Consider the following 11,276-nt stretch of genomic DNA (forward strand, 5'->3'; position numbering starts at 1 on the left):
AGCCTGTGCTCTGCAACAAGAGAAGCCACCACCGTGAGAAGCCCGCTCACTGCAATGAAGAGGAACCCCCACTCGCCGCAATTAGAGAAAGACTGCGCACAGCAACGGAGACCCAATGCAACCAAAAAAGAAAAAAAAAAAAAAACACAATGGCATAGCATTACAGTCACCCTAAGGGCTGACATTTATAAAAACAGACAATGTCAAGTGCAGGGAGAATGGTGGACCATGAACTTCCAGACACTGCTGGTTGGGGAGAAATTGGCACAGTCTCCATGCAAAACTGTGTAACAATCTGCTTAGCACTAATTTATGCATGCACAGTGACACAGCTGCTCCACGCAATGGAAATGCATTCATATATTTACCAAAATTACTGCAAAATATTAATAGAAGCACCATCGACAATAGCAAAACTTGGGAAACTACCCAAATGCCCATCAGTTGTTGAAGAGATAAATAAATCTTGGTGCATTTCTACAATGGAATATCACACAGCAAAGAAAAACATTAAATGACTGCTACATGCAGAAATTTCACAGATATAGTGTTGAGAAAAGAGATAAAAACAAAAAGAAAATCCAGACACAAAAAGGTCCTTACCATATAATTAAATTTATAGTAAATTCAAAAACAGATAAAACTGATTTGTGGTGATAAACATGAAAATGGCAATTGTCTTCGGGTGTGTAATGAAGGGAAGAGGTCATGAGAAAGTTTCTGGGGTGCTGACCATGTCCTGATCTGGGTGATAATTCAGTTTGTAAAAAAAAAAAAAAACTACCAATAATGAGATGTATAACTCTCAATCTATGTAGATTTGAGAGATGTAGAGATGTAGATTTGCTAACTCAATTGTATGTTTGTTTTACCTCAACAACTATTAAAAAGAAAATAAAAGACTCAACTCATTTTGGGCTCATCCAGGGAGAGAAGAATTGGAAGGGAGAATTGGAAGGGAGAATTGTCTTGATAAAACCTGAACTTGAAGGGAACTTCAAGATATCACTGAGGAAAAGGATAAATTAATACTAAAAATTATAATTATCCTTTATGAATATCAGTCACTTTTCATACATTATTTTATTTGCTTCTTGCAATAATCCCATGGAATAATCATAACATATTCCCATAACATACAGAAGGTAACTAAGGCTTAGAGAAACTAAAGATTATACAGCCAGAAGTGGGCTTTGAGACTTGCTTTATTCCAAAGCCTTTGCTATTACACCATAATGCCTTCTTTGTAATAATTGTCCCAAACTGAAGAAAGTTCCATCTTGTGATAGAAAAGCTTGGAATTTGCAGCATAGGACACACTCCTGTACAAAGGATAGAGCCAGGGTTGCCAGATCAAGTGCCGGATATTTGGTTAAACTTGAATTTCAGATAAACAAAGAATTTTTAATGTAAGGATGATCCCATTCAATATTTGAGATGTGTTAAGCATATAAATGTCCCATGCAATTAGACATAGATATATTACAAATATATTTGCTGTTGATCTGAAGTTAGAATTTAACTGGGCATCATTTATTTTTGTTTACTAAGTGTGGAGACCCCAGTTAGGGCATGGTTTCTCCACACTGGCACCACTGACACTATGAACTGGGTGGCTCTTTGGTGTGGGTGGCTGTCCTGTGCATTATAGGACGTTTAGCATCATCCCTGTTCTCTACGGACCAGACACCACTAGCATCCTCCTGCCACAGTTGTGACAACCAAAAATTTCTGCAGATGTTGCCAAATGGCCACTTGGTGGGAGATGCAAATGTCCTGAGGTCGAGAACCCCTGGATTTGGAAAAGTCGGGAAAAGAGTCCACTCTGCTGGTGGTGCTGGATAAAGGGTCCCACCAGAAACAGGGGCAGCAGAAGCCAAGCTGATATCAAGACTCAGGGTATAGCATTGCATCTGGGAAGTAATTCTTTCAAATGTTTAGGGGAGAAATTCAAGTCATTTCTGCATAAATGCTTCCAAGGAGCTACTTCCTTCTAGGTCTTGGCTCACTACGTCACTGCTCGGAGTTTACATCCTCGTGGAAGTTATGTAGGAGGGCTCCTCCCTTCGGCATTTCTGGAAGAGGGACCTCCTTCGCCCTGAGGACACCTGGACCCAGATTCCTGCACCTGAGTTTATCAACCTCCATATTTCTCTCCAGGGGCTCCAGACATTCACTAACCAATCTCTTCAGCTGGGTGACCGAGGAAGCCATGTTTGCAGGCAGATGAATGAAACATGAGGTTTTCTTACACTCCCAGAACCTCATGGTCACTTAGAACTATTTCCCGACCTGCCCGAATGAGAGTAGATTGAGCACTGCCCATGGAGCAGGCTGGCTGAGCGTCGTGCATCCACATGGAGCACTCGGTGTGGGAATCTTCTCAGCTGGGTTGTCTTTTTGCCCCAAACTTCTCCATCACCTCCCGAGAAGGCCAACGGGTCAGCACTCCCTGTCTGCAGGACAGGAGCCATGTGTTCACTTGGAAATTGGCTGCTGGACTTGGGAAGCCACTGATGAATCTGTCTACCACATGCTGATTCCTCAGCAAGGCCACATCCTGGATCACAGTGGAGAAAATGCACCATTGGCTCTGCTTCTATCATAGGATCAGCTGACCGGGGGCTCCACTCAGTGCACCGAGGGGCTGGAGATGGCCTTTTGTTTACAGGCTCAACTGCCTGAGAAACAAGCTTGCTTACCACCTGCTGGTACCACCAGTGCCACCCAAAGGCCGGTCTTTGACTCACGATGACTTTGGATTGGAAGGTGTGCTGCTGCACCCTGGTGACCAGATCACCCGGTAGGAACACCACGTGCACGTTGCCTGTCAGGGGGCTTAGGGATTTCATGGAGTAACCCAACTATGGTGCAATCACAGTGCTTAGCGAACGTCCGTTTCTGACTTTTTCCCTCCTCTAGGTCTCGCTGCCCCTGGGAAGCGTGACCCTGCACAGAAGTCCACTTTGCTGGGGCTCGGGACCCCATCCCATCTTCATGGGAACTGAACATGTGTCTGTTCCCACAACTGCTGGCTGGAGTCTATCTTTATGACTAAAAGTCCCTCACACATTGGACATCGAAACAGGAGCACACCTGAGACCAGGAACATCTCAATGTCAGAAAACCCAGCTGTCAGCAGACTTTCCTACCGGCCAGGATCCCTGTTCTAGGCAAGCAAAGTCCAAACAGGAAGCCTCACAAGACCCTGGAGTCCAACCCTGGCACTAAGTCAGGGCCCCTACGCACAGCTGACTTATTCCATGCTTTGTTTTCCGGCCCCACTTCTTTCCCCAATGTCAACCCTTTTTGCAACAGAAGCCATTTTGACTAAAATTTAAGACTCAGGGAGTATCTGTCTGGAAAGATCAGCCTCCAGGGGTCCTCTGCAGGGGACTCTTCCTTGAAGACAACTCTTTAGGGACCCTTTGGAGCATCACTTCCATCCAGAGACTCTGCCCACATAACAGGGTCCAAGCCGGCAAATGCAGCTTCCTCATCAGCAGTGGGTGTTTATGCTCCAGCTGGGAGATGCACACAGGTGGGCCACAGGTGAACGGCCAGCGATGGAAGAGGTACTTGCAACCACGTGTGCTGTTCGCAGACCGCCCCCCAATCCCTGCCTTGAAAACAAACATGGTGCTTTGTGCGTGTGAAGGTATACAGGTTGCCAGGAGGCTTCGAAGCAAAGCGGCAACTGGGACTGGCAAAGACATGACGAATGCATAGCATGATTTTAAAGGAAATGCATGAATAACAGATTTTGGAAAATCCAATAAATAGCTCTTTCCCCTTCTAATTTTAAGCGTTGGGTTATTTGTTTTCCTCAAGACGTTCATTAGCCTCAGGCAGCATGTACTGTTCGAGTCTCCATTCTGTCCTGAGTGGCATTCAGAGAACATCTGTGCAGAGCAGCTCTTTCTCTGTCCCCCAATCTCGCTGAAAGGGACCGGCCACACGAGCGCCATTCTCCGGGCCCAATCAGCCCGCCTCTTTCAGATGTTGAAATAGCATGTTTTCTGTACAAAGCAGATGCTCCCATCATTGATGACCAAATTATCTGAAGAGGCTGAGGTCTGAGGATGAGCCTAAACAGGAAGCTTTGCTGTAGGTTTCAAATGCTGCTAAAATTGGGCCTTTGTTTATGTAGAAAAGAAGGCAGTGAGAGAATAGGACAGATGATAAGTGACATTAAATTCCAACCAAAGCTGGGGAAGAAAATGAGCTCGTAGCTAGTTTTCTGTCACAAGGCTCCATGTGGTTGAGTTAACGCGGGTGTGTTGTCGAAATTCAGCCTCTGTGCACCAGGGACTGATTAAATCTCGGAGGCAGAGTTTTGGATGAAGTAGAAAAGCATAGCTTTATTGCTTTGCCAGGCAAAGGGGGCCACAGAGGGCTAATGCCCTCCAGACTGTGTCCCGCCCTGGAGGGGGCAGTGAGGAGTCTTACAGTGTTCAAGAAGCAGGGCGTGGTCAGCTCGTGGACCTTCTTCTGATTGGCTGCTGGTGAGGTCATCGGGAGTCGGCATCATCTACCTCCTGGTTCCAACCAGTCTGGGGTCTCCGTGCTGGTGGGCAGCTTGCAGCTAACATCTCCCACCTGGATACTGAGGTGGGAGCCTCAGTATCTGCAAAATAGCTCAAAGGACATGGCTCAGCATGTTATCTATAGTTCTCGGGGAGGAACGAAACGTCCTTGACTTTGTTTAACTGCTAAACTAGTATTACTGTTTTCCTTTCTTTCTCCATTTTCTCACTTCTCTGATTAAATGTACCCTTTGGCTAAAGTTTCTCTACAGACGAAAGTCAGGCGGAGGATGTGGATGGGGGTCTATTATGGGAAGACCCCATAGAGCCCTGCTGGCTTACAGGTGGCCTGGCGTTGGCCATTCTCAAGGGTCTAACTAAAGGGGGCCGACCACCCACAGGACACCGCCTGTAGGAGGGGCTTTAGCACTGTCTACCTGCTCAGCTGCCACGGGCTGGGGTGGCCCATGAGGACTGTCCATGCTGCAGCATGAAATTAACATAGTTCTTCACTCTAGCGGCCCAGCTTGGGGTGGTGCACAGATTCAGTTCCCTTATTTATTATGTATTAATAATATTATTATTATTTTACAGTTAGCAAGGCTATTAGAGGATGTCCCAGGTAGAGCCAGAGGAACAGAACAGACCTGGTACCTGCCCACAGAGAGACTGCAGCTTTCGACAGCATGAAATGAGGGTGTATTGTTGAGAGGATTTTGTAAGGCACCCGATTTAAGGCAGGTGCTCAGAAATAGTACCTGTTGTGCTTACTATGGTTTTTAGTATTTTTTTGTGAGTTTGGGGATGGTCACCTTTATCCACAACCCACAACCCATACCCAGCAATATGGTCCTCCTTTTCGACCCTCTTAAATTGTTCCTCTACCATCTGTTTCCCCTACTGGATGGTGAGCATCTTTTAAAGTCAGAGATATTCTCTGCACCAAATTTGTTCATCACACTTTAGGGCCTAAAACTGTGCATTACACCAGCATTTATTTTAAAAAATATATTACATAGGTAGATAGATAGAGGGATGGATGGGTGGATGGACAGAAAGATGGATGGATGGATACATAGATAGATAGATGGATAGATAGATAATAGATATACGTACAAATGTGTATGATCTAGATGGAGACCACGTTTGAAATGGGCGTTGAATCAAACCTCCCAGGAACACCACCAGGTCCACGCTGTCAGTTCCCAGGCACACATCCTCACGTCCTTTACTACTGGGAGTCCACAAGCAATTGTCCCCCTCTCTCTTCATCAAACCTGAGGCCCACTTTTCTCGAGGCCGCCGTGTGACCTTCTCTTCGTAGCCTGGGGTGCAGTCAGCCTGGGCACATAGTGAGCTTCAAGAATACTCTTCTGTCCACTAAGCATGTGCATGTCAACACCCCTCAGCTTGGCAAATCCCTCTCTGTCCTCACCCACACACCACACAATGCATGTGAGAGGTTAAGTTCCTCCCCCAACTGATGGGTCAACCTAATGTCTCTTCCTCCCAGTTTCCATGTGATGGAACTCACATCATCTGACATCGATCCCTGACTGGTCCATCCCCGATACTCATCCAGCTTCCCTCAAGGAATAGAATACACCCACCCCCCCTGCACCCCGTGTAGACTAACCCCCACTGGAACCTCAGTCACCTTTTATTTGCTCCTGAGTGGCTTTTGTTCTCCTCCCCCTGCAGCTATTTCACTTCTTGCTGGTCTTCAGATAGACCCTGGCATTGCCCTTTCTCTTAGCCTCTAAACTTTGGATGTGGGGAGAAAAGTACCATCTGAGACTGAATGCCTTCAGGACTTGCCTCCTTCCTTCCTCTCAAATGCAAAAATATCCAACTGAGATAGGAGGTCACCTTCCCTCATCTTCTCAGATAGCAATCAGTCAAATAATCACAACATCCCTGCCCTTCCTTGACTTACGAGTGAGGTCAGGGACCAATCCTCATTCACGTCGCCCCCATCTCCTCAATACAGCAATGATTTCCATGTCACGTCCAGACACCCACAGAAGGACCCCTGCTTCTGCAGTATTTCAGAGGTCAGCGATGGCTTCCTCATTTCGATGCTCAATGAAATATTTCACTATGCAGTCATTGGCATGCACAGAAGAAATATGTCACATATGTAAATTAGAAACATTTAAAATGAAAACTTGCAAGCCCATTACCCACCTAAGAATGAAACACCCAAAATATTTTAACTGTGAACTCTGGTAACTACCTAGCTCCTACCCATGTCGTAATCTATTACCTTCTCTTTTTAATATGTAGTTTCATTATCTTGCATTTCTATACACTAATGACGAAAAATCTGAAAGTGAAATTAAGGAAACATTCCCATTTACCATTGCAACAAAAAGAATTAAATACCTAGGAATAAACCTACCTAAGGAGAAAAAAGTCCAGTATTAAGAAAATTATAAGACACTGATGAAAGAAATTAAAGATGATACAAATAGATGGAGAGATATACCATGTTAGGAATAAACCTACCTAAGGAGACAAAAGACCTGTATGCAGAAAATTATAAGACACTGATGAAAGAAATTAAAGATGATACAAACAGATGGAGAGATATACCATGTTCTTGGATTGGAAGAATCAACATTGTGAAAATGACTCTACTACCCAAAGGTATCTACAAATTCAATTCAATACCTATCAAACTACCAATGGTATTTTTCACACAACTAGAACAAAAAATTTCACAATTTGTATGAAAACAAATTCAAAACAAACTACAAGAGACCCCGAATAGCCAAAGCAATCTTGTGAAAGAAAAATGGAGCTGGAGGAATCAGGCTCCCAGACTTCAGACTATACTACAAAGCTACAGTAATCAAAGCAGTATGGTACTGGAACAAAAACAGACATATAGATCAATGGAACAGGATAGAACGCCCAGAGATAAACCCACACACATATAGTCACCTTATCTTTGATAAAGGAGGCAAGAATATACAGTGGAGGAAAAAAAACAAAAAAAGCCCCCAAAAAACGCCCCCAAAAAAACCCAGTCCAAAAATGGGCAAAAGACCTAAATGGATATTTTTCCAAACAAGATATACAGATTGCCAACAAACACATGAAAGGAGGCTCAACATCAGTAATCATTAGAGAAATGCAAATCAAAACTACTACGTGTCCCTGCAAACCAGTCAGAATGGCCATCATCAAAAAAATCTACAAACAATAAGTGCTGGAGAGGGTATGGAGAAAAGGGAACCTTCCTGCCCTGTTGGTGGGAATGTAGATTGATACAGCCACTGTGGAGAACAGTATGGAGGTTCCTTAAAAAATTAATAATAGAACTACCATACGACCCAGAAATCCTACTACTGGGCATATACCCAGAGAAGACCATAATTCAAAAAGAGTCATGTACGACAATATTCATTGCAGGTCTATTTACAATAGCAAGGACATGGAAACAACCTAAGTGTGAACTGACAGATGAATGGATAAAGAAGATGTGGCACATATATACTATGGAATATTACTCAGTCATAAAAAGGAACAAAACTGAGTTATTTGTAGTGAGGTGGATGGACCTAGAGACTGTCATGCAGCGTGAAGTAAGTCAGAAAGAGAAAAACAAATACCGTATGCTAACACATATATATGGAATCTAAAAAAAAAAAAAAAAAGAAAGAAAAAAATGATCAGAAGAACCGAGGGGCAAGACAAGAATAAAGATACAAACCTACTAGAGAACGGACTTGAGGATATGGGGAGGGGGAAGGGTAATCTGGGGCAATGTGACACAGTTGTGTACAGTATGAAAAACTTGAAAATACTCAAGAATGAAAAATATTTTAAGAAAAAATAGATATTTTCATGCAATTATGTACAGTCTCACTGTGTAAATTTCAAGGCAAGATTTTTGTTTCCTGTAAAACAGATCATTGTTCTATGAGAGAATGTTTTTTACTTGTCTTAGTGCATTTCTTTTGTCTCCTCCTGTGTTTCATTATTTTGCTCTATTCTTTATTTTTGTGTGTAAACAACATGTCAGTTAAAATGAAAACCATCTCTCATGTAGAAAAAAAGCCTGGATTTTAAAAACCAAGAAAAAATCCTTTCTAAATGACGCCATCTGATTCAAGTAAAAAAATGACTTAAACACTAGTAATAAAAAAGACAAAACACATGTCATGAAGAATACAAAAAGAAATGTCTGCTGAGTGTTTTAGTTCAGATGTTTCAGAATGCTGCTCTGTGTTTTATGAGGAATCTGAGGGGAAGATTTCATAGCAGAAGGTGTTAGTGTGGTCTGTATTGAATTAAGTGGTGACCCAGCTGGACTGTGAAACTGTGGGATGCTTATGGATTCAAACTGCTTGTTAAAGAAGAACTCCCCACTGTTGTTTAGAAATCGTTCCTCATTTCCTCTCTCCCCAAGCTTCCCATCCTCTACCCACTCAGTTTCTAGCATTTCAGTATCCTCTTTCCTGCTAAAGAACTTGTCCAGGTAACTGATGTAAGTGTTTTCCTTTTCAATTTGCTCATCCTTCCTTACCTCACAACAAAACTGATGTATGAAAAAACAGTCCTCCTCACTTCCCACATACTGGTTATCGCAAGAAGACTGGTACAAGGCTTCTAACTGAGCCAAATTGGCCATTCTTATGGTCCAGATTTCAGAGACACTGGAACAGAAGCCTTCAAGGTCTGCTAACAGCCAAGGTTCACCACACCTTCAGAGCATCCTCTCACCATTGTCTGAAATGGATCTCAGCATCCGAGAGCTTCATCTTCGATGAAATTTGCAACTGTATCTTCACAATTTCAAAATCAATCATTCTGAACTATTTACTAAATCCCTCTTTTATAGGAAAAAAGAAAAACCCTAAATGAAGCTATGAAGAATTTTTGACAAGGAGAACATACAGTATCAAAAAAAAAAAAGATGAAGGAATGAAAGCAGGAAATTAAGTTTCATTCAAGGAAAAGATTAGTCATAAAATAAATACCATAATTTCTCATACATGTGCTATATTTGGAACAGAGGTCTAGCTTCTCAGCAGCCAGAGAAGAGGGAGGATCTTCTCAAATATTATTCAGAAAGTCTCACTGCCAACATAAACCAAGTGCATGGGTTTCACTGTTCCCAAAACAATGCAACATTCTCAGCAAATACAGTCCCAGTGTCTTCATTGTAATTTGTCTAGCCCTGCCCCCGCAGTATCCAAGCCTGCTACTCTAGTCTATAAAAAAGATAACTTTTTTTTTCCCACCATGAGTAACAAGACACACCAGTTCCTCAAGCTGTGATTATGTGTTATTAGCATCTGGGGTCCGAACTTCCTCCCCCAAGCTCTCACCTTTCTGTCACCAATTCCCCACTCAACATCTCAATTACTGTGGCTTTAAATTACAAGCAATAAAAAGTTCTAGTGAAAAGTGATATTACCCCCTCTAAGGTGTATTGTTTTGACAGCTGCTAGGAAAAGACAAAGTGGCCATTTATTAAGGCAAAGTGTCTCACTCCATCACACCTGCACAGCAATTTCGCTTCTGGGTCTGGGCATCAATAATGCCCAGTAGCTATGCCTTGGTCGCTGCTAACATCACCTTGATTTTGCAGGAGGTCCGATAACTTAATGAGGAAAAAACAAAATAGCTTAAGAAAGGCGCCTCTTTGTATGAATTATCATAGTGACAAGGAGCTGTAACAGGAACTCACAAAGAAGGTAAAGATACGTTTACTGCTACCATCAAATTTCAGATAATTACTTGGGAAGGATCAAGAAGGATACTACTTTTAAAGAGCCCTGGATTTCTTTAAAAAAATAAGCAAAGAAAGTGAAGAAGATACTTTCAATGCCGTATGATGAATTATCACATGAATTTTTTATATTTATTGAAATATAGTTGATTTACAAAGCTGTGTTAATTTCTGCTGTACAGCAAAGTGATTCAGTTATACGTATATACATTCTTTTTTATATCCTTTTCCATTATTGTTTATCCCAGGATATTGAGTATAGTTCCCTGTGCTATACAGTAGGACCTTGTTGTTTATCCATCCTGTATATACTAGTTTGCATCTGCTAATCACAAACTCCCAGTCCATCCCTCCCCCACCCCCCATCCCCCTTGGCAACCACAGGTGTGTTCTCTAACACATGGATTTTTAAAAATCACTTTTGAGTTTATATAAAACTCAAATTCTTCTAATTACGGTTCTCTCATTTGTTTTCCTTCCCAAAGATCTGTTCATATCTAAATAAAATTCCTCTTCTCACAAATATTATGAGTGAAATTAATTAATAGCTGTCTTATAAAGACACCAGTCATTGGATTTTGGTCCCATCATTGTGCTACAATATTGGAATAGAACTTTCCTTCCATGTTTTAGGCTTTAGGTTAAGCATTTTTTAATGTAGTTGTGCTTTGATAAAGGATTATAGCCTTCCCTCCTCCTCATCTCTGTATAACAGATATAGTAAACAGGTTGGGAAGCCAAAGTCCTGATTTCTGCAGAGTTCAGTTTGAATCTTTGCTCTATCCATCATGATATTGATGAACCCCAGCCAAATCAGCTCCTCTCACCCAAACCCCTACCTCGGGGTTGCTTGTCTCAGGGTCTGCTTTGGGGAGAGCCCTCACCTAGACCACGTGTGGGGCTCCTGTCACAGAGGAGCCGCTCCCCATCATAACTTCCTTTTTGCGTATCTTTCTCTCCAAGCAGCATTTCTAATCAGTGTATGTTTGAGAGGATTTCTTAAGTAA

The sequence above is a fragment of the Physeter macrocephalus genome, chromosome 5 (genome assembly GCF_002837175.3).
Source record: "Physeter macrocephalus isolate SW-GA chromosome 5, ASM283717v5, whole genome shotgun sequence".
Lineage (NCBI taxonomy): Eukaryota > Metazoa > Chordata > Mammalia > Artiodactyla > Physeteridae > Physeter > Physeter macrocephalus.